The sequence below is a fragment of the Podarcis vaucheri genome (genome assembly GCF_965113315.1).
Source record: "Podarcis vaucheri genome assembly, chromosome: 15".
Classification (NCBI taxonomy): Eukaryota; Metazoa; Chordata; class Lepidosauria; order Squamata; family Lacertidae; genus Podarcis; species Podarcis vaucheri.
Genome location: NC_138753.1, coordinates 7,734,624 through 7,757,021, shown reverse-complemented (window position 1 = coordinate 7,757,021; position 22,398 = coordinate 7,734,624). Strand labels below are relative to the sequence as shown.

The 22,398-nt window shown below is 45.7% G+C and overlaps 1 long non-coding RNA gene across 2 annotated transcripts in view; it reads left to right on the top strand.

Moving 5' to 3' along the window:
• The first annotated feature begins 1,758 nt into the window (after nt 1–1,758).
• LOC309519734 overlaps nt 1,759–22,398 on the top strand; it is a 37,185-nt gene continuing 16,545 nt past the window's right edge. For both annotated transcript variants that reach the window (XR_014213990.1, XR_014213991.1), the window contains exon 1: nt 1,759–1,986. This is a non-coding gene — a long non-coding RNA (uncharacterized lncRNA). The remainder of the gene's footprint in view (nt 1,987–22,398) is intronic.

Genomic DNA, 22,398 nt, shown 5'->3' with positions numbered 1-22,398 from the left:
TCGTGCAGTGGTGGCGCAGCAGTAGCAGGAGGCCCCATTAGCTAAAGTGGTGCTTCAGGTTAAGAACAGTTTCAGGTTAAGAACAGACCTCCAGAACGAATTAATTTCTTAACCTGAGGTACCACTGTACTATGGAGATGGGAGTAAATTTAGGAAACTGCAACTATTCGACTTCTGTTGAATGTTTTCAAAGTTTCAGCCATAGTTTGTATATTATACTAGACTTGGCACAATATCTGGTTGCGTGTGATGCCTGCTCTGAGCTAAAATATATCCAATTCTAGGTTTTACTCTCTCCCTCCTCCCTTCCCCCCTCCCTTTTTCGGTAGGAGTACCATAATTTATATATTGCTAATTTGGACTATGTGTGATTTCCATTTTGGCAGAATGCATTTTTTGTTATCTTACAGTGTCTGTTTTGCCTAACTTCTGCTGTTTTGTGCTGTGACTAAAGCAGATCTGTCCAGGCAAACAGCCGAGCGAGGCAACCACCCAACCCAATTCCCAACATCTGAAGAAAAGTCCTATGACTCAACAGTTTGCCTCTTAAAAAAAATAAATCTGGTTTCTCCAAATAAAAGTATTGCCTCTTGCTCTGTCTCTTAACTTGAAAAAGTGTTGCCAAGTCAGTGAACCAGCTTCCGTTTATCGTTAGGAGTGCACGATGGGTTCACTTACTTTGAAAAGGGGGTGGTTTGCGGGTCAGACACAAAACACTGGGGAAAAAATATTCAGGACCTTGAACAAGTTTGTAAAGTCACTGGCTCTTGTCAGATGTACAAACAACTTGAATGTAAACAGAAAGAACAGGAAGTACTAGAGATGAATCAAACTTGTTGATCTGCTCCACTAGAAACACAGATTTTATGAATATGGAGGGTTCATATTTAATGGCAAATAAATACATAAAAAATAAAACTGGAGTTTCAGAGATAACGGGAAAATCTATTTAAATATGTTTAAATAGTCAGGAGTGAAATACAGTTGGCAAACTCTGAGGAGTTTGCCAATGTTTATAACAGTTTGTATGGTTCCTGTTTGCCTCCCCCAGCCAAGACAACATTTTTTGGGATACTGTGTAAATATCTCAGCGCAGGGAGGTGAGCAGGAACATTCTTGAGCACTGCATAACCACAAAGGAGATTTTGGAAACGATTAAGCATCTTAAATCAGGCCAGGCTCCTAGCCTAGATGGTTATACAGCTTCCTTTTTCAGAATGTTTAAGGGTGTGCTGCTCCCACAACTAGCAAACTTAGAAGCAGTCTTGTATTGTGGTTATTCAGAAACCCTTTAAAGATCTTAGTTGGATCTTTCATCCAGTTTTGTTTTTTTTACTCATTGTGGGTTTCAAAAATATTTACCTCTGGTTGGTGAAATGTTTAAAATTCTTTATTGCAAAACACATTGGATCAAGCTGGCTTATTCCCTTGGCAGAGGATAACAAGCCTTATTTGGAAACTTCTAAATGTTATACATCCCAAGTGGCTCACAGTCCTGTGATTATTCTGTCTTTGGGAATTTTTAAGGTATTAGACTGTGTCTCACTTAATTGGTGTTATTAAAACACATGGACTTGGCCCTAAATTTATAATTTACCTTGGTTTGACAGAACCTAGCCTTTTTGGTGATGACACCAGGGATGTTTCTCTCTGTAGACACGTTTAGCTTGCTCTTTGCCAGTCAAACCCTGCTTTTTCAAGGAAGCTGTTTTGTTTTGGTGGATTGCAATTGACACTTCCTTTCTGCTGTTGGGTCTGTTACAGCCTTCACCAACCTCTAGCCCTAGATGTTTTGGACTACAGCTGAGATCAGTCACAGGCAGCATGGCCAATGGCTTTGTTGGATCCTGCCCTGAGATATATTGGCAGAGATAAGAATCAAATATCGGAAGATTGAGACAGGAAGCCCAACAGTGCATACCTTGAATGCACTGCAGATTCTTCCCTACCTGGCTGCCTCTGTGCTGCTGCCAGATGAAGGTAAGAGTAGAAAAGGCAGTTATGGTGCAAGGCAGAGGAGGTCAGCAAAGAGCAGTTTAGGATAAATGCCCAGAGTAGTGGAGGAATTCCAAAGCCCCTTTCCAGGTACTGAACTGTTATGAGCTGCATCTTGCACTGTTTCTCGAACTTCGTTCTAATGATGTCCTAAGGACTAGCAACTTGGATACACACCATACATTCAATGCACTTTTATACCACTCAAACAGTTGTAGAGAGTCCTGGGAACTCTAGTTTATTAAGGATGCTGAGAATTCCAGCTCTGAGGTTAGCACCCTGATTCAACTGTTCTCATGGTGTGTGTTTTTTTTTTGGGGGGGGGAGCCATAAAGTGGTGTAAGAGCACTTTAAATGTGTGGTTGTGACTTTGCTTGGGATTTCAAATGCAAGCCTGAGAGCAGAGTTCTCAAAGCAATATCACACAGATGACTGATTCCTAACTCTTCTTTTCTTTTGGCAGCCTCACGTTTGTGGGGAATGGGCTTTAACAGCCTTTTTAAAAGGTGGAGGTGTTTTTTCCCTCCTTGCCCTGAATCAGCTTTTATTGAGCTGCTCGCCTTGTTGTTCTGTTTGCAAGACAGCCCTTTTTATAGACTCCCCTGTGAATTGTTTCAAGGTGAGGCCACTTAGCTTATCAGCTGGAGGAATGATTTATTATCACCTAAGAAGCAACAGGGCGCATCAGAGCAACATAGGCCTTCTTTGAAAGCTAAGGGTAGTGGCTTTTAAAGTTGTTGCTCTGTGGGTAGAACTGCAGCTAACATACCAAAGTTCAGCAATGATGGGAGTTATATTCTAAGGGATATTGGAGAGCCACAGGCTCCCCATCTCTCCTGTGCACCTTATTCTGTGATTCAAATGATTGTGTTTCTTGGTTCTTGGCATTCTGCCGGGATCTGCTCAGGTGACACTGTTGGCCTTGTGAATCCCATACCTTCAAGGAATTACAACTTGGTGAATTAATCTTTCCTAGTGAAAGCAAGTCCGCTGTGACTTAACTAGGAACATGTTTCCATCCTGTGTCAGTGTCCATAACAAGCTTCTACTGTGTTAAGATCACTGGTCCATTTAGCTCAGCATTGTCCACACTGCCTGGCAGCATCTCCTAAGGGCTTTAGATGGGAGCATTCCCAGCTCTACCTGGAGTTGCCGGGGTTCAAACTGGGGACCTTTGGTATGCAAAGCAGATGCTCTACCCACTGAGCTATGACTCATCCCCAACAGCCTTGTACTGCATTGGCTTTCAAACAGTATTCTGGGGAAACCCTAGGATTTCTTGAAAGCTAATAGGGAGTTCCTCTAAATTCTTTCTGATTTTAAACCCCAAATGGTTTGGAAATGGGCGATGTGAAAGTCAACCTGCTTCTATATGAGTCTGCCAAGGCCTTGACATCAGCCTCAGAAGTCCTCCTTGCAGGCCCTTCTTTTAAGATCAGTCAGATTGGCAGGTCCAATACCTGTGGAACACACTCCCAAGAGACATCAGCATTGGCCTTTAAATGGTTCTCACGCTCAATTTATTTCAAGCTGCTTTTAACTGGGATGCTGGGCAGAATTTTTTTGTGCATGTGTTGTTAAAGTGTTTTACTGCTGTGGATTATTAAATTGTTCCTTAATTATTTAAGCTAGGTCTTTATACCAGTGTGCTGGAGTGCCAGAGGTTTTCAGCTGCTGTTTTAAATGACTGTAATTTTTAAAAATAGTATATTGTACTTTGTGCTGTCATTTAGGGACTGCCCTAAAATGTGGCCAACAATGTTCAGCAAAATAAATAAGAGCCCTCGTGGGTCAGATCCGAAGCTCCATCCAGTCTTCATAGTGCCCAGTCAAAACCCCTGGCAAGTCTCCAAGCAGGGAAAACAACAGCCCTGTTGTTTCTCCCCAGAAGCTGATGATTCAGAATCTGGAACTAATATATAGCTTATAGTGATCTACTAGTTCCAGGTTTGACACTAGTAGCAACTGAAAGGCAAATTCTTGGAAAATAAGTCTTCGCAACCCTTTAGAGAAACCTTTCTCAGCCTTAGATTCCCCAGGGGGTGTTGGACTACAATTCCCATCATCCCTAGCTAGCAGAACCATTGCTCAGGGAACATGAGAGTTTTACTCAAACAACATCTGGGAAAGGCTGCTTCAGAGCCATCTAAGATAGGTACAGCAAGCTGAACTTGGGAAGATCCCAGCGATTGACGGGCTCTAAGGAATTGCAGGGCCCACCAAGCTGCAACCTGAAATGTGCTTCCATTAAATGTGAACCTAGCAAAGTCTAGAGGGTTTCCTTCATATGTTTAGGAGGGAAGGGTGGAAGAATACCACTAAAAAGTGCATTTGACATATTTTTGTGGTGCCACTGCTGGTGTGAACCGAGAGTGCCCTTTGGAAGATGATACAGATCTTTTAGCTTGGATATTGGGGCTCTCCTGCAAAAGCTTTGAAGGCAAAGGTTGAAAATGGCCTGAGACTGGAGCGGAGAGTCTCCTGGTTTGTCCTGCTCCTGAAAAGGCATCTCCACCTTCTTCCCCCTCCCGCCCTCCTAAGCCTGGAGCAATCAGAAGTCCAAAGCTCAAGTTGCAGCTTTGAGTTAGTTATACAACCCAGTTTTATAGCTTCATGACCTATGGAGGTCAAACATGCCATTTTCCTGTTCGAAAAGGAACAAGATAGTTCCTTTCTTGACTTTGCCCCAGCGAGGACTCTGCAAACCCCACAGGGGTTAAGGCGACTGTTTCCAAAAGTTTGCTAAATGCTGAACTCCATTCCCAGCTTGCCATTTAAAAGTTGTGTGCTTTCTTAATCTGTATTTAAGGGGGGAGAGTCTCTGGCATGCAGAAAGCCCCAGCTTTGCATGCAGAAGGCACCTCCCTGGCCTAGATGGACAAATAGCCTAAGTTTAACTGTTATACTTCCCCATATCCTCCATCACTTCACAGGTTGCAATAGGGGCCAGCTTGCAATATCCCTATTTTAATACCATGGATCACCTTACACTCCCCAGTGGATTAGAGCAGGCATCCCCAAACTTGGCCCTTCAGATGTTTTGGGACTACAGTTCCCATCATCCCTAACCACTGGTCCTGTTAGCTAGGGATGATGGGATTTGCAGTCCCAAAACATCTGGAGGGCCGAGTTTGGGGATGCCTGGAGTAGAGTCTTCACTCCTATTGCCAGCTGCATAAGATCACAATGGGATACAATCATAAATAATGATCTTCTAGGTCTGCGATAGAAATTGTGTGGTGCAAATACCAACCTCTCGCCTGTTGGGGTATATTCCAGACACTTTCCCTGAAATGTCTTTTGTAAATTCATTTAATGAATGTCTAGCCCTTTGACCAATGGAGATAAAAGGAAAAGTGATCAGCCTGTATTCTGCATGCTGGTTGGTGGGCAACGATACCTCTCTCATAGCCCACTTCGGATCTTGTAAAAACAGACAAAAATCAAAACCCTCTCTTCAGCTTTCAGCCCTTCCACTGCCCTCCAGTTTGACCTTGTTAGCTGGGCCCCAAACTTTGGTCAGCCAGCCCTCCCAAGACTGGTCTTTATTGAGCAGTGGTTCTCATTTGTTTACGGGGCAGTTTCCCAACCATGAGCATTCATCCCGATTAGTTTCATCCACCCCACACTTTTCATTGTATTTTCCCATTGCTTTCCTAACTGCAAAACGCTTGTTTCTGTTTTAAAGTGGGCGGTTAGGCTGTACTTGGGCGACAGAGCACTTTAACCCACTTTATTTGTGCAAACCTGAAAATCCGATATGCTCTTGAATCCCTCCTATAGAACAGCAACAACATTCAGAATTGTAGACCAAGTGGCAATTGTGGACCGCACAGTTAAACTATGGAACTTCTAGGAATCACATGTAGGCAGATTATTCTTGTGTTCGTGTCCTGCCAAGGAGTGTGGTGGAGTCTCCTTCTTTGGAGGTCTTTAAGCAGAGGCTTGACAACCATATGTCAGGAGTGCTCTGATGGTGTTTCCTGCTTGGCAGGGGGTTGGACTCGATGGCCCTTGTGGTCTCTTCCAACTCTATGATTCTATGATTCCTGCTTGCGGGTTTCTCACATGCATCTGCCCAGCCACTGTGAGAACAGGATGCTGGACTAGATGCTGATTCAACAGGACTCTTCTTACATCCTTAAGTTCTTGCATTCAATTCCAGAGGGCCGGTGTGGGGTGGGGAGCTGAACGTCCCACCTTGCAGCCTGACGCAGGTCAATCCAAGCAAACCTTGTTTATCTCTGGTGTATCAAGCCGCCCCGAGAGAGGCCCAAAGGAGTCACCTGCTGGAATTTAGATTAGGATGACATTTTGGGTCTCCCAAATTGCCGTCTGTCGTGTCCCGGGTGGCGCTGAAATGACCCCAGTGTAACTATGGGAGAAGATAGCAATAAAACGGATAAGAGCGAGGCCTGGCTGGAATCCATTCATTCCCCATTCATTCCTTCTCTTCTTCTAACACCCCACCCCCAATGATAAAGACTCATCCAGGAAATCCTGCGAGTGACCCTTTGACAGATTAAAAAAATCCACAATTTAAAGGGTTGTGGGTGTGTTTTTGTCCCCGTCCCCCCGAATTTGCAGAGCTGCAAACAAACACAGAGTTAATCTTAGGTCAAGCAAAACCTGGTGCACAGCTCAATTATTTTGTTTTTATTGGGGTTTTTTGCATGGCAGGTTCGTCACTGACCAGAGATTTTTTTCTGTAGGGTCCAAAGTCTAAACTGCATGGGGCTCAGCTGGGAATCTGCTGAGCTCAGCTGGTGGAAAGTTCTCTGTTCTTTCATCCTTGACTACCTCTTGTTTGAATTGCCTTCCACCTTGCTTGCTTGAGGGTGGGAGCAGAGGGTTCCTCTTGTGAGGAGCTGGCTATTTTAAATGGAGGGCTTCCTCTGTCAGGGAGAGAGCCTTCGAGAAAGGTCCGTAAGTCAGGGGGCAGGAGGTCCCAGGTTCAAACTGTTGCAGGTCCAGATGAGTCTGGGAAAAGATCTTCAATCTGACAATGAGTCGAAGACCTGACAATGAAGGTATTACAGGAACTTACCCATCAACATTTGATGTGGCCCCCCAAGATCATTAAAATGGCAACTACCTGGACTGCCGGAACAAACACTTATGCTTAGCAACAGGGAAGGCCTAGGTAGCACATCTACTTTGCACGCAGAAGGTCCCAGATTCAGTCCCCAGGCATCTCCTGGTAGGTTTGAGACTGTCCCCTGTCTGAGCCCCTGGAGATCTGCTGCCAGTCAGTGTAGACAACACTAAACTAGGTGGAACAATGGGCTAACAATGGGCTCAGTATAAGACAGCTTCAGAGTCATGAGAACTGGGATCTACTTTTAGGTGAAGGACTGTAGTTCAGTGGTAGGGCATGCAGGAGGTCCAAGATTCAATCCCTGGTACCTCCAGGTAGGGCTGGGAAAATATTACCAGCCTGGAAACCTGGAAAGCCATTGAAAGTCAGTGTTGAGACTATTGAGCTTGATGGCCCCATTTGTCTGATTCCCATGTTTCTCAGTTCAACCGTTGTGTTTTTGTTCAGTTTTTACTAGCGTTGAGCTAGATCAGCGCTGTGGAACTTTTGGCTCCTCCTGCTGTTGCACTACAATTCCCGTCAGGCCCAGCCAGTATGGCCAATGCTTAAAAGATGATGGGAGTTGTAGTCCAACAACATCTAGAGGGCCAAAGGTTCTCCAGCCCTGAGCTAGATGCACCAATGGTCTAACTCAATATAAGAAAGCTTCCTATGTTCACATATATTCTCCAGCCAGAACCTGCCTCCAGAATATGGCAATGTATGGTTGCCACCTAATAAGTGTGCTTCTGTTCTGGGTTCCAACCAATCAGATCTCCTGCAGCTTGGCTGTCCAATCTCTCCTGCTTCTCAGGGACCGTGTTTGCACACAACACTAAGCCGAACCATAGCTTAGTGCAAGCACACTCGTTCCTGACTATTGCAACCGCTTTGTAACTTTATGGAGGACAGGTTTGTCCATGAGAACTTGCCATGATTGCTTTCTGCTGCTTCTGAGAATCAGAGGCTGTAGATGATGGAATATCCCTTTGCTTGGGAACTGTAGGGAGGCAGGGCTCTTCCTTCCACATCCCGCTTGTGGGCTTCCCAGTAACATCCAGTTAGCCACTGTGAGAAACAGATGGGTCTTTGAGAATAATCCAGAAAGGCTCATCTCTGTTGTGGAGATTGTAGAACACCCTCAAACCGGGTGACCCAGGAACAATTAGCTGAAGGTACTTCCTTGGGATCACGTATTGCAAGATTAGTTAAGCCTCCTCAGTATATCTAGCTTATTTTGTGTTGACACAAGAAGGGAGATTGCAAACTGACTTTATCCAATCTACCACCATGGTTGTGTTTTCTTGTGTTTGTCGTCTTTGGGTGTGCTCAGGGAGATGCAGAAAGCATCTTGGGGCTTCCTGCAGTTCTAATAGATAGAAGGACGTACCTTCTTTTTCTAAAATCAAGAAGGACATTTTACACATGTACAAAACATTCACATTAAAAGTATGTAACAGGACATCGACACACAGGCCCCATCTGCACTATACATTTAAAGCAGTATCACTATCACTTTAACAGTCATGGCTTCCCACAAAGAATTCTGGGAGCCGTAGTTTGATAGGGTACTGAGTTGTTTATTCCCCTCACAGAGCTACAATTCCCAGAGTTCCCTGGGAAGAGGTACCAGCAAACCATTTTGGAACTGTTGCTCTGTGAAGTGAACAGGGGTCCCCTGACACATCTGAGCACCCTTAACAACTGAGAGAAACCAAAACGGATATATGGCGCGCCGAACCTAGCATTGTCTGCACTGACTGGCAGCAGGTTAAAACATTTATCTCTCCCAGCCCCACCTGGAGATGCCCAGGGATTGAACCTGGGACCTTCTGCAGGCAAAGCAGTTGCTCTGCCACGGAGCCACAACCTTTCCCCAAGGGATGCCCCACTTCAGCATCCCTGAGAGGTGACCATACGTATTCTCACACAAGAGCACCACCTGTGTCCTGGGAGGTGGACGTTTCCATCATTGTCCCACTCAGAGCCTTCATCACCTTTTTAAACAGAGACTTACTGATGAATGCATATTAATTTTCACTTCTTGTAAGCTGCCTTGCGGATTGGTTGTCAGGCAGAAAGATGGAATATAAATATTTTAAACATGTGTGTGTGTGTGTGTGTGTGTACGCATGTGAACATCTAGAATCTATCAGTTTTGGTTTTTATCCAGTTCTCATTCTTCCACTCTCAAGTCCAGTACTCCTCATTTCCACATAAGATTGTGCTTTATTTGCTTGTTAAAGGCCTCGAAAAAATTCACCAGGGAATTTTTGCCTGACAATGTTTTGCATGCTATTTTCACCGACGTTTGCTTTATTGTGTACACTTTACCTGAATAGATGCGTTTCTCTACAAATAACTTAGAGGGAGAACTTCCCTGCAGTATTCAGAGAGGTGCAAATTTCACAGGCTGGCTGTGTTGTTTCAGTTCACTTATTGTTTTCAGAAAATGTGAATTAGGTGAACAGAATTTCTCCCCCATCCCTAATCATGACTGATAAAAGCTAGCGAGTGGGGGGGGGATTGACAACAGTTGAGCCTTCTCCAGGGGCAGTGCTCTGGATTTCCTGCCAGCTTGAGATTTGACAGGCATCTACATCCATGTCATTCTGGCATCATCTTAAATTGTGAGTGTCTGCAAAGGCGCTTAGGCTCTGTGGCTGGTTTTATGCTTGATCTGGTGGGTTTTTTTATTTTGCCAGGATCATATATCCTGTTTTTACTGTTTTTGATTGGTATTTATTGAAGGGCTAGGATTTTATTTTTTTGCAAGGGGTGGGGGAACCTGTGGCCTCCTAGGTGCGGCTGCACTACAACTCCCATCATTCCTCACAGTTGACTGTGCTGATTGCTGGGAGTTGACATTCAACAACATGTGGAGGGTCAAAGATTTATTGGGTTGTACCCAATGTCAGAACCTAGGACTTGCTGATCAGAAGTTCGGCAGTTCAAATCCCCGCAATGGGGTGAGCTCCCATTGCTTGGTCCCTGCTCCTGCCAACCTAGCAGTTCAAAAGCACGTCAAAGTGCAAGTAGATAAATAGGTACCGTTCTGGTGGGAAGGTAAACGGCGTTTCCGTGCGCTGCTCTGGTTCGCCAGAAGTGGCTTAGTCATGCTGGCCACATGACCCAGAAGCTGTATGCCGGCTCCCTCGGCCAATAAAGCGAGATGAGTGCCGCAACCCCAGAGTCGGTCACGAATGGACCTAATGGTCAGGGGTCCCTTTACCTTTACCCAATGTCAGGGCCTAACTTTGGTCTTTCAAATTTCAGCGGTGCTCTGTGCAAGGTCAAAGTTTGGTGCCTCCCCACCTCCCGGCTTCCATTCTGCTCAACTCACTACGTCATAGCTGTGGCACCATGCGGCATCTCCTAGGCTCAGTGCGCAGTACAGTGGAACCCGTCGCACTGCCCTAAATCCACCTCTGCCAGCGTTAACTACATTCAAGTGCAGAATCACTGAAACAATAGACGTGGCTTATTTATGTCCATTTATTTCAATAAGTCTGCTATGAGTAGCACTTAGCTGGATATACAAGATCTTTGAATTAAGGGCAGGATCTCAGTATTTGACATTAAGCACATCTGAAGTGGTACAGCCCTGTAAGAGTGGGCTGTACCACACCTCTTCCTACAGAAAGGCATAGAGCAGAGTATCATTTTTACTGGGCAACTTCTTTCCCGTCCCCTGCCTTTGCTTGTATGTTGCATGTATGGCTTCCAGTACGTTTCCAAGGACAATTCAAAGTGTTGGTGCTGACCTTAAAGCCCTAAATGGCCTCGGCCCCGTAGACCCGAAGGAGCATCTCCACCCCCATCGTTCTGTCTGGACACTGAGGTCCAGCTCCAGAAGCTTTCTGGTGGCTCACTGCGAGAAGTGAGGTTACAGGGAACCAAGCAGAGAGCCTTCTCGGTGGTGGCGCCTGCCCTGTGGAATGCCCTCCCTTCAGATGTCAAAGAGATAAACAACTATCTTTTAGAAAACATCTGAAGGCAGCCCTGTTTGGGGAAGTGTTTGATGTTTTATTGTGTTTTTAATATCCTGTTGGGGGCTGCCCAGAGTGGCTGGGGAGGCCTGGCCAGATGGGTGGGGTATAAGTAATTTATGATTATGATCATCATCACCATCATTATTGCAGTTTTCACCAAGCAACACTGATCACCGTGCCCTAATGGTACGCAACAGTTGTATCTTGCAAGGTAAGTCTTAGGACCGTAGCTTCTTAAGGTTAGATGGGGAAAGGAGACATGCGTATATACACATGCACACACTAGCAAGCCTCAATTGTTACCAGGAGGATTTCATTGCAATTCACCAGTGCATGTGCGAGCCAGTGAGATGTTTCTGGTTCCAAGAAGAAAACCGCCAACACCCCCCTGCACAATCTGGGCTTCAGCCCAAACCCGGCCAACCTCTTGAGAGGACATCAAACACCAGCCGTCTCCCATCTAAGCTGCAGTGGGTGTGACCCCGTCTGCTTTTGAAGTTATGCCAGCTCCTGATTGTAGCTTTTTATCAAGTGGGTGGCAGCTGGGGTTAGCTGCACCCTCTTCCATTACTTTTCCAGGGAGCAGGGAGGGGGAAGCTGCTTTAGACAGATAAAACAAGGATTTAAACAGTATTATCTAATCCAGAGTTCCAATTTAGATAAGGGCAAGTAACCAGTTCTCCCATATTAAGAACATAGGAAGCTGTTTCATGCGGAGTACAGAACATTAATCTCCCTAAGCTCAGTATTGTCTGCTCTGACTGGCAGCGGCTCTCCAGGGTTTCAGGCCGTTGACATTCTTAGCTCTACTGTGATTGAACCGGGAATGTATTTCTGATGCCCACTTGTTTTATTAAAGCAGTTGTAAACTCATTCATATTTTTCTTTTTAAAAATCTCTAAGCACTGGACATTATAAAAACAACAACAGCGACAGTATCATTAAAGCAAATAGCACAACATCAGACCAATAGCTCAGCAGTATATAAACATATAAAAGCAAAGAAAATTAAAATTTCAGGGCATCAGGCTCCACCCTAATGGAGCAGGGAATATCTGGGCAAAAAGGTTTTGCAATGCATCTGAAGCAACTGGTGGTTCCTTCTTCATACAAGGCCGAGGGAAGGGCATTCTACAGTACTGGGGCAGCGGCAGAAAATTTCCCATTTCCGAGACACCGCCCTGCAATATTCTGTAGGCTGCAGGGCCAGGAGAAAAATTTCCCCGGATGAGCTAAGTGTTTATGGCAAGGGCAAAAATGACTTCCCGGTGCCCAAACTAGATTACACAGCTAAAATGAAGAAAGCTAAGCGGGAAGCAGATGTCTTTGTGATCCTGGATAGCTCAGTTGGTTAGAGCATGGTGCTAATAACCCCAAGGTTGCAGGTTTGATCCCCGTATGGAATAGCTGCATATTCCTGCATTTCAGGGGGTTGGACTAGATGATCCTCAGGGTCCCTTCCAACTCTTTGATTCTATGCATGCTCTTTTCCTTGACCTTTGCCACCTGAGATGTGTTTGCAGGACCCACCCATATCTGTGACTGCTTTTGATTCAGAATGCTAAATTGTTGCAACCTGCCTTGGGACCTGCTGGTCAAGGGCAGGTAGTGAATAAGAATAATACCGGTAAATACAACTGCTGAAATGTTGGTCTGTTTCTGGTAAGTGGGCAACTGTGCGGACAGCAACTTCCAAGGCCCAGAGGAGGCAGGCAGTGGTTGGAGCAGGCTCATTGCTGTCTGCACATTTGCCCACTAATAATAATAATAATAATAATAATAATAATAATAATAATAATTTATTTATTTATACCCCACCCATCTGGCTGGGCTTCCCCAGCCACTCTGGGCGGCTTCCAACAGAACACTAAAATACAATAACCTATTAAACATTAAAAGCTTCCCTAAACAGGGATGCCTTCAGATGTCTTCTAAAAGCCTGGTAGTCGTTCTTCTTTTTGACATCTGGTGAGAGGGTGTTCCACAGGGCGGGTGCCACTACCGAGAAGGCCCTCTGCCTGGTTGCCTGTAACTTGGCTTCTTGCAGTGAGGGAACCGCCAGAAGGCCCTTGGCGCTGGACCTCAGTGTCCGGGCTGAACAATGGAGGTGGAGACGCTCCTTCAGGTATACTGGACCTAGCAGAAATAGACCAACATTTCAACAGTTGTATTTATTATTCACTACCTGCCCTTGACCAGCAGGTCCCAAGGCAGGATCGGACAGAATGATCCACTTTGTGCACCTTGGACCACCAAGATCCCCAGGTCATTGTGTGCAAAGTTTTGTGTTGTCTGAAATGTCCAGTTGGCACTCATGACACTGATGCATGGCCCTAGTTCTCTGTTTGCCTGAAGGCATGTACGCCCATCAGTATCTATCGAGAAGCCCCTTGTGGTTTTTTGGGGGGAGGGATTGAAAAAATGCTGGTGGGGGATGGAATGGAGTAGCCTGGGAAAAGGTCTGTGGGCTTGGCTGGCTGGCATCCTGAACAGCAGTACTGCAGCTGGCAATATTATGTGGCAACAGGTCCCACTTGTTCATAAATGGTGAGAAACCCCAACTTCGGCTCCCATCATTGCTGACCAATGGCCATGCTGGGGCTGAGGATGATGGGAGTCGGAGTACAGCAATATCTGAAGAGCCGCTGATTCCCCCATCCCTGCGCTCGACCGAGATGAGGAAATATATCCTGTGCTGACTCCATACAAGCACTAGGTGGCGCTGTGTCCCAATTTCTATTTTGGAAATCTTGTTTAAGGGTAGTTGTCAATAGAGAAAATGGTACTAAAAATGCTAGATTTTCAGGAGGACTTAGGAAAAAAAGAAAGAAGAATTGCAAACTGATATGGAGATGTCGGGAACTGGTCTTAAGATTGGGGAAAAACGAGAAACCAGCAGAAAATGAAATTAACATATTTGTTCATCGCTGGTACTACATGGTTTCTTTGTATTTCCCCTACACACACACACACACACACACACACACACACACACACACACATTTCAGCTCAGCCCTACTTCGGAGGTCAAAGCCAGCACTTTGAATTGTGCCCAGAAATGACCCAAAAGCTCCTGCAAATCTTTAAAGCATCGGCAAAATAATGTACATTGTAGTAGGTCACAGTTAAAAACCAACTCGGCTGCCAAGTTCTGAAACGGCTGAAGTTTCAAATACTCTTTAAAAGGAAACCCCTGCTTAATGCATTGCAGTAATCCAGCTGTGCAATGCATTATATGTGAAAGATGGAGCAAACTTGTTTTCTCCTGCTTCAGAGGGTAGGACCTGAAGCTGTGCATTCAAATGACAATAAAGGGGATTCCAGTTTAACATTAGGGATAACTTTCTGTCAGTAAGAGATATTCGACAGTTAAAACGGTCTCCCTCAGAAGGTGGTGGACTCTCCTTCATTGGAAGTTGGATAGCCATCTGTCATTGATGCTTCAGATAAGATTGCTGTACTTCCAGGGGTTGGACTAGATGACCCTCAGGGTCCCTTCCAACTCTACAGTTCCAGAATGCCATCTTTGTGATGGCCTTAGAGACTCTTAGAGCTCCTCCAGACACTTGTTTTTTGGCTATTCAGCCTGATTTCCTTGCACAAAGCATACAGAGATGTTAGGTCATGTCTGATCTTTAATGAGCATCCGTTTTGATTTGTTTGCAGGGAGGCTGTGGGACAACGAATATCCACCCTAATTTGCTTGCACAAAGCTTTTGTGGAGGTTAGACCGTGTTCAGTCTTTACTGAGTGTTCATCCTGATTTGCTTGTGGGGTATTGAATATGTCTTCCCATTTGTCTATCCCATGCTTTTCAGAATATTTCCCCATCACTTTCCTAACTGCAAAAAGCCTGTAGGGTTTCCTCCCAGTTACTTTGTTGCAACAGAGTGCTGCAGAAATGCACATTTATGGTGTGCTGTCCAGTTCTTCCCACAAACTGCTGGCAGTCTGGAGGCGACCAAAGAGGCAACTGGATTACAGGAGAGGCACGGTCTGGTCCCCCGTGGTGCTTCTTAGGTGGCTGATCAAATGCAAACATGGCATTTTAACGTTTTGCTTGTAGTGGTAAAAAGCAGAGATGGCTGGTGCCCACTGGGGTTTGTGGGGTGGAAGGCAAGGGAGCCCAACAGTAGATGAAGCCAAAACCAACTGACAGGCAAGCCTAAATCTAATTTTGCCTGCATCCTGTTCCCTGCTGAGTTCTACGAGGTCAGCAGAGGAAGCAGGCAGGTGATTGTCTGGCTGAAGGTAGACTGGGGTTGGTGGGGCAGTGCCCAGTTTGCCCTGATGGACCTGCCTCCGTTGGTAACAAGGAACCCGACAGACACTCAGTGCAGCCGCTATGCTACCCCTCCAAGCAGCACACCATTCCCATAGATCCTCTGGTTCCTCCCTCCCTCCTCCCACATTTGCAACTCCTTTGGTGGTGTTTTCCCTCCTAGCCGATTTCTGAGCTGGCTTGATTTATGGGATGTCAGAAGATCCTGACTTGCCAACATGGAGGAGGAGGTTGCAAGTGAATGTGTTTCTGGGATGACTCTGACTCCCCTTGTCCTCCCCGCGGCGGTTCAAAGATATATATATATATTGAACTCCCAAGAATTATAATAATAACAGCAGCCAGCTTCAGCCTGGGAGTTGCTAGCTGGCTCTGCTTCTAGAAAAGGTGCGTGTAAGCAGGGCAGGGCAGGTGGGGAAGAAGGCAAAGGCGGTGAGGTTCTAAAGAGATGGCTATTATCTGTAGGTCATTAAAATTAAAATTAGCATCGGCTGCCATTACTCTAGCATAACAGGAGAAAGTTGGGTGAAATTACACAGTGCATTTGTTAAATATTTTGTTTGTTGCTGTCCTCACACAGCAACCCAGAGTGACTTCCCATTAAAAACAATTAAGAACAAAAAACAAACAAACCCAACCCTATAAATTTTGTTAAATAAAACAAAGGAACAAACCTGCTGAAACTCCTTTGGCTACTACACAATTGTTAAAGGTGCAGCTCTTGCAGCTCATCAGGGACAGGGGTGGGGGAGGAACCTGTGGTCTGCCAGATATTGTTTTCCTCTGGCTCTCCTTAGACCCTGCTGGAGTGGCCCATATTCAGGGATGGTGATAGTTCAGCACCATCCAATTCTCCGTTAAAGTAAAGGTAAAGGGACCCCTGACCATTAGGTCCAGTCGTGACCGACTCTGGGGTTGCAGCGCTCATCTCGCTTTATCGGCCAAGGGAGCCAGCGTACAGCTTCTGGGTCATGTGGCCAGCATGACTAAGCCACTTCTGGTGAAACAGAGTAGCGCACAGAAACGCCATTTACCTTCCCGCCAGAGAGGTACCTATTTATCTACTTGCACTTTGACGTGCTTTCGAACTGCTAGGTGGGCAGGAGCAGGGACCGAGCAATGGGAGCTCACCCTGTCGCAGGGATTTGAACCGCCGACCTTCTGATCGGCAAGTCCTAGGCTCTGTGGCTTAACCCACAGTGCCACCCGCGTCCCTCTAATTCTCCGTTGTCACATAAAATGCTGCGGAAACCAATGGAGTCTTCAGCTTGTGTCACAGTAAATGTGTTAGTCTTGAAGGTGCCATGCGGCTTTGAGAGTGTGAATTACCCTGAGCACTTTGGAGGAAAGCTGTGTGTTGATCAAACAAATGTGATTGATCACATATACTAACATAGGAGCTCCGGAGCTTGTAGAAGCTTCTCCTTCCTCTCTCATAATGCTAGACCCAGGGGACATCCAATGAAACTGAATGCTGGAAGACTCAGGACAGGCGAAAGAAAGTCTCGGGAACGATGGCATTCCCTCCCACGGGATGTAGTGATGATGGGCACCAACTGGGATGGCTTCAGAAGAGGATGAGACAAATTAAGATTATCGGTGGCTACTAGTCACAATGGCTGTATTCTGCCTCCATTGTCAGAGGCAACGTTACTCTGAATGCCAGTCATTGGAAATCAGAAAATGGAAGAGTTTTCAGGTTCTGCTTCTGGGCTTCCATAGTTATCTGGGTGGCCACAATGAGAACAGGGTGCTGGCCTGATCCAGGATAGCTGCTCTTATAATCTTAGAGGTAAGGGTGTAATTATGGCACCCCCTTTGACCTCAAACAGCCCAATGTTTGTAGGGACAAAATTCTGAGGAACCCCTTCTGCAAAATCCAGAATCTTCTAGACTCTTGACCCCCGTACTGGCTCTCTATATTCCAACTTTGCCCAGCCACCCCGTGGTGCAATATGGCCCAGCTGCTGCTGTGCCAGTGTGGTGTAGTGGTTAGAGTGTCAGACTAGGGCATGGGAGACCCAGGTTTGAATCCCCACTGGGCCATGAAGCTCCCAGAGTGACCTTGGGCTAGTCACTCACTCTCACACTAGCCCACTGCACAGGGTTGTTGTGAGGATAAAATGGGGAAGAGGGGGAGAACTTGGAGGAAAGATGGGACACACATGCACTAAATAATAATAATAAGGAATATCTATGCCCATCAGGACGCGGGTGGCACTGTGGTCTAAACCTCTGAGCCTAGGGCTTGCCAATCAGAAGGTCACTGGTTTGAATCCCTGTGACAGGGTGAGCTGTTGCTCGGTCCCAACTCCTGCCCACCTAGCAGTTCGAAAGCACGTCAAGTGCAAGTAGATAAATAGGTACCACTCCGGCGGGAAGGTAAACAGTGTTTCCGTGCGCTGCTCTGGTTCACCAGAAGCGGCTTAGTCATGCTGGCAACATGACCCGGAAGCTGTACGCCGGCTCCCTCAGCCAATAAAGCAAGATGAGTGCCGCAACCCCAGAGTCGTCTGCGACTGGACCAAACGGTCAGGGGTCCCTTTACCTTTATATTCCCATCAGCCCCAAACTATATCACCTATCCAAGTTCCCTTCCCCAGCTCAGCGTATTTTGTGAAATTCGGAAACAAACAAGAAAGACTATTTTCTCTTTATCTTTACAAATGAGGAAGGGTTAATCGCCCTGCACCTCTCTGCCAAAACCCAAAAGCGGGCAGTGGGCAGTGAATTTCAGCCCACCATTGCCTGCAGGTCCGACATAAGGACAGGTGGCAAAACTCCCCACTGGGAACACCATCAGCCTTCCAGCTTGGAGACGTGAGGCAGCTGCCCTATGGCAGTCCCCTGGCCACCTTTCTATTGCGCTCCAGTGAAATCCAGTTAACAGCCAGCTCCACCTGTTTAAGGAAAGAGAGATGCCTATATTTTCCTCTGTGTGCGTGGGTGGGTCAAATTTCACCTTTTGCAGGGCGAAGTGTGGGCAGATGAGAACCTCTGTTTTAACTTTTGGGTGGCTGTCGTTTTGGCTTTCCCCAGCGAAGGTGTCATCCAGGCCACCTGTGTGACTCCATCACTCTCGCTCTGCTCAGAACGGTGTGAAATTTAACTTTTTTTCTTTTCTCTCCCCTACCCTCCCAATTTCTTCTCTGGACTTTTTCTCTTTCTCTTCTCTTTTCTTTTTTTTAAATTCCCCCCTCAAGCGGAACTGTTCTCAGAGAAACATTCCATTTCACAAGCGCTAACGACTTTCCTCTGTGCGCTTGCATTAATGAGGCCCAGGCCTGGCCCTCATCGGAGGGAAGCCATGCAAGTAATTGCCCGCATTTTTAATTCAGGAGGGTTATGATAGGAGAATCAAAGTCACACACTACAGTCGCTGAGGCCGACTCGGTCACGGGCCATTGGCTTGGCCAATTTTCTTTGATTCCCCCCCCTTTTTTTGAAAAATATATATATATTTATTGCTCTCCCCGTTTCCATCTCCTTCATTCTACTTGTGTGTGAGTCTGTTTCGTTAAAATAATAATAACCAAACCTTCGTTTTGAAAAGCCAGTCTTCTTGAAGACCCCCACCAAGTTTCCAAGCTTTAGGCTTTTCAGCCTAGAAGCTGAGGTCGTCCCCTGGCCCCTTGCTTCTCTGGTTGACGGCTGGAGATTATTCCACACCTGGGCCTAACCGTTGGGTTCTGGGAGACTGCCTCCGCTAACGCTCTCCCCCAGATCAAGTTTGGTCTGCTGAGAAGAGGGTTGATGCATCCAGTAGGAAACGCGCTCAAGAAAGTGGGCAGTTTTTGGCCGTGCCTCCCCCACCCAGCTACCCGAGGCCCTCTTGGGAAAGGAGAAGACAATCAAATTAGGACCCCAAACAACCAATTTTGCCTTTACGAAGGGTCACTAGCTGGATCAAGGGCCACGGCTTCGTGTCTTGTGGGAAAGGAGGTTGGAAGGAGATGAGTGTATAGGTGTTTTTAACTATCTCAGGGTGCTAAACGTGACTCTCGCCTCCGAAACCGGTCAACAGCAGTGAGAGGCTGCACGCACAAGGTACATTTGAAGCACATTTTTCTACCCAAAGATTCCTGGGAACTGTAGTTCTCCCCTAACAGAGCAAAACCTGTTTTTGGTTTTTGGTGGTAATGTGCTTTAAGTGTACAGTGGTACCTCGGGTTAAGTACTTAATTCGTTCCGGAGGTCCATACTTAACCTGGAACTGTTCTTAACCTGAAGCACCACTTTAGCTAATGGGGCCTCCCGCTGCCGCAGCGCCACCGGAGCACGATTTCTGTTCTCATCCTGAAGCAAAGTTCTTAACCTGAAGCACTATTTCTGGGTTAGCGGAGTCTGTAACCTGAAGCGTATGTAACCCGAGGTACCACTGTATAAGCAGTAATAGAAGATGATTCCTTTCACATAGCCCCACTTGGAATCATCTTCATAGGATCGGTTTACGGGCATATTTATTTATAGAAGTCTAGTTCAAAGTGCTGGTTTTGACCTATAAAGTCTCAGGGACCACTTCTCCCCATATGAACCTGCCCAGACCCTGCATTCCTCCTCTGAAGCCCTTCTTTGTTTGCCTCCTCCAAGACAGGTCCGGAAGGTGGCAATCTAAGAAGAGGCCTTTTCTGCAGTAGCTCCCACTTGTGAGATGCTCTTGCCAGGGAAGCAGGCCTGGCGCCTTCGTTGCATATCTTTATGCGCCAGGCGGAAACATTTCTCTTCACCCAGGCCTTTGGCTAATTAAACAATCTATGGCCTTTTAAACTTTGTGGTGGGGGTATTGTTTTTGTTTGTTATTATGGCATGTATTTTGTGTTTTCATATTGTAAACCACCCTGTGGTCTTCAGATGAAGGGTGGCATAGAAAATTTAATTGATTGATTGATTATCTGCAAGAGTCCAGGAATGGATTGGTGAGCAAACAGGATCAAGACCAAAAATGCAGGAGTGTGGGTTAGTCCCCTTTGTTAAATAAATAAATTAATAAATAAGTTCACAAACAGCACCAGTGATTGTGCTTTCTGGCTTGGCTTTAGCAAATATTTGATGGATGGATATCAGGAACAGGGCCTATTTGGTGGTGGGACTATAGGATCTCTCATAGGGAGGTCCAGCAAGAACCCTCCCTTTCTGTTTTTAGGACACTTCCAGGCTGTTGCTATTTTCAGGCAGGATTCCAACTACGTACTGGCAAATTAAGGTTGCACAATCAAAGTTGATTTGGAACTGGATTTTTTGCAACAAGGGAAGTGATGAGGAAATGCATTGGATAATGTGGGATAACATTTTCATGGTGCAACATCTAACTTCCCTTCAAACAAATCATCTCAATAAAGTGGTTGATTTAAATGTTGATTTAAAAAAGAAAAGAAAAGAAAAAGGGTTTTTATAATTGACGTCTGCTGTCTTTTAATTGTGAATTTCTAAATTTGCTGCTTTAAAAAAAACTGCTGTGTTTTATACTTTATATATTTTAAGTGTCACTTTTTATTATTGTTGTTATTATACTTTGTTTTTCTGTAAGCCATTTTTGAAAACTGTTTTAAAAGGGAATAAACAAATAACACTCGTTCCATTGGGTCACACACACCCCAAAATAAAATTTGTACCTGGGCCCATTGGCAAGAAAAGTCTCATCTTGCAGTGCAGTATTGCACATGTTTACTCAAAAGAAAGTGCGGCTGTAATCAATAGGGCATCTTCCTCAGGATTGCATCAGGTAGCCATTTACCTATTGTCAAGATGACAGAGATTTACATAAATGTGCATATGCTAATTTATATATCAAAGATGCAAATCTTTAAAGAGCAGTATAATACACTCCACTGTAGTGGGGATGACTGTGACCAGTGATCTTTCTGGGTGTGTACAGTGGTACCTTGGGTTACATACGCTTCAGGTTACAGACGCTTCAGGTTACAGACTCCGCTAACCCAGAAATAGTACCTCGGGTGAAGAACTTTGCTTCAGGATGAGAACAGAAATCGTGCGGCGGTGGTACGGCAGCAGCAGGAGGCCCCATTAGCTAAAGTGGTGCTTCAGGTTAAGAACAGTTTCAGGTTAAGAACGGACCTCCAGAACGAATTAAGTTCTTAACCCAAGGTACCACTGTACCTGCTTATTCTGCTGTGCAGCCACTGGCAATTTCGGAATCCAGCTGCTAAGAACGTAAGCCCTACTCATTCAGGCCAAAGGACCATCTATGTGGCATTCTGTTTTCACAGTAACCAACCAGGTACCTATGGGAAGTCCTAGGAAAGCAGCTTTTAACCTTTCCAGACTCAGGGTCCACTAATAATCTATTTTTCTCTCTCTTTCTCTCCTCCCCCTTCTCCTTTTCTTGCTCCCTTTTGTTCCTTCTTTATATGTCCTTTATTTTAACTCTCTCTTTTTTTTACCCGAAATGAAAGAAAGAGGCCCTAGTTCTGTTGATGCCCATAGAAAGGAGCGTGTAAAATATAATGCAGTCAAGGTTTACCTGCTAAAAACCCAGGCATGATTTTGAAATAGCGCTAAGGCTTTAGGATCCTATTTGCATGAAGAGACACATTAATATTTCTGTTGATGTTTTTTTACAAGGTCAGGAGCTGACATTTCAGCTCTGCCTTCCGGAAGGGGAACTCTGGTCTTCGTTGCATATCCTTAAGTGCCAGGCAAAAACATACCCTTTCTTCCAGGCCTTTGGCTAATTAAACATTCCATGAGTGTGTTGGGGGGGGTACTGTTTTTGTTTGTTACATGTGTGTATTTTTGTTCTTTTATATCAGGGATCAGCAACCTTTTCCAGCCGTGGGCCAATCCACCGTCCCTCAGACCATGTGGTGGGCTGGACTATATTTTGCGGGGGGGGGGTGAACGAATTCCTATCCCCCACAAATAACCCAGAGATGCATTTTAAATAAAAGGACACATTCTACTCATGTAAAAACACGCTGATTCCCGGACCGTCTGCGGGCCAGATTGAGAAGGCGATTGGACCTTAGGTTCCCTACCCCTGTTTTATATTGTAAACGTGCTGCTCTGCTTTCCTTTGGACCACATCAGCAAGG